Source organism: Austrofundulus limnaeus, unplaced genomic scaffold, assembly GCF_001266775.1.
Source record: "Austrofundulus limnaeus strain Quisiro unplaced genomic scaffold, Austrofundulus_limnaeus-1.0 Scaffold366, whole genome shotgun sequence".
Taxonomy (NCBI): domain Eukaryota; kingdom Metazoa; phylum Chordata; class Actinopteri; order Cyprinodontiformes; family Rivulidae; genus Austrofundulus; species Austrofundulus limnaeus.
The window spans coordinates 333,478-334,981 of record NW_013952768.1 but is presented as its reverse complement, the minus strand read 5'-3'; the positions used below and the strand labels follow the sequence as shown (position 1 = coordinate 334,981).

At 38.4% G+C, this 1,504-nt stretch overlaps 1 protein-coding gene across 1 annotated transcript in view; it reads right to left on the bottom strand.

Moving 5' to 3' along the window:
• LOC106528261 (furin-like protease kpc-1) overlaps positions 1 to 1,504 on the bottom strand; it is a 288,666-nt gene that overhangs the window by 32,433 nt on the left and 254,729 nt on the right. The window lies entirely within an intron of this gene.

Below are 1,504 nucleotides of genomic sequence, written 5' to 3'. Positions count from 1 at the left end.
ACCTCATTCTTTGAGTTCAGACTGTTGCTGAACCTAGACCTGAACATCTGCAGCAACCCCACATCATAGACCTTAGTTAAATCCAGGTGGACACTTGTTTTTTTTTCTTTTCTTTTTTGGTTGGGCAGTGTCTGTCTGTCAGAAGGGTACAAAATAATTTCCAAGGCATTAGACATACTGTACCATGGAGCACTGAGGACAGTCATCGTCAAATGGAGAAAATATGATACAGGAGTACATTACCAACAACTGGTTGCTCATCCAACATTGATGAAAGAAACAAGAAGTCAACTGGTCAGGGAGGCTGCCATAGGCCTACAGCAGGGCTATTCAACTGGCGGCCCGCGGGCGAGTGACCAAAGTTCGGCGAGCCAATTGATTTATTCATCTCTTAAGCCCAAATCCCTGGTTTTCTACTTTGATTACTCTTAGTTCTTTTAGATAAACATAGACATGTTTGGTATCTACAGAAACGTCAGAGTCATGGCTAGAAGCTGGTACAAACCATTTCTATAAACACTCAAGACGGTTAAAACTACAAGCAGTTGAAAATAAAAGGATGAAAGTGAAAATAAAATTGGTTTAAAAATTTGGCAAGTCAGAGATGTCAAAATACTATTTGGGTCTAATAGGAGGCATGATGTGTTCTTTTTGTTTTTGATAATGTTTAATTATCACTACTTTTATAGGGTTCTGTTTGTTGTATTCATGATTAAATGCAGCAAAATAAACTAATTCAAAGGTAACAGATCTTTTTAATACTTGGTTTATTTACATAATAACTTCAATTGCTGGATGTTCGGCTCCTCAGCTGTTGACCGGCAGTAACTGTGGCCCCCGGAGCARTTTAGTTGAATAGCCCTGGCCTACAGCAACATTAAAGAAGCTGCAGGAACTTCTGTACTGGCTGTGTAGTACATGTTACAATAATCTCCTGTATTGGCCTGAGCTGTGGGATAGGGTTATGCGATGGAAGCCTTTTCTTACAAAAAAAAGTAAAAAAAAAAAAAAAAAAAAAACACCAAAGCCCAAAAATGCATTTGAAGTCACCTACAGATATGTGTGAAAATGTGTAATGGTCTAATGAACATTTTGGTCATAATTCCATGTGATATGTTTGGCACAAACCCAACACTGCACAACAATGGTGGTGAAAGCATCATGTTTCAGGGCTGCTTTTCTTCAGATAGGACTGAGATGTTAGGCAAGGAGAAGGAATTGTGAACCAGTCAATCAGAGAGCTGAAGATGAAGAGTAGAGGTGGGCGGATCGATATTAAATATTGATAATATCGATAATATCRATACCAGCGCTGGTATTGATATTGAACAATGCTCATGTAAAAAGATCGATACTCAAGCTTTGTTCTTTCCCGCACACACTGACTGCTGCAYAYGYGGATTTTTCAAAGTCTACTCTCTGTCTGTAGTGCTGCACGGAGATTTTGTTTTAAGTTGTGTTGAATGATATTTTTTAGTCTGTTTATTTACATGAAACAGAATTG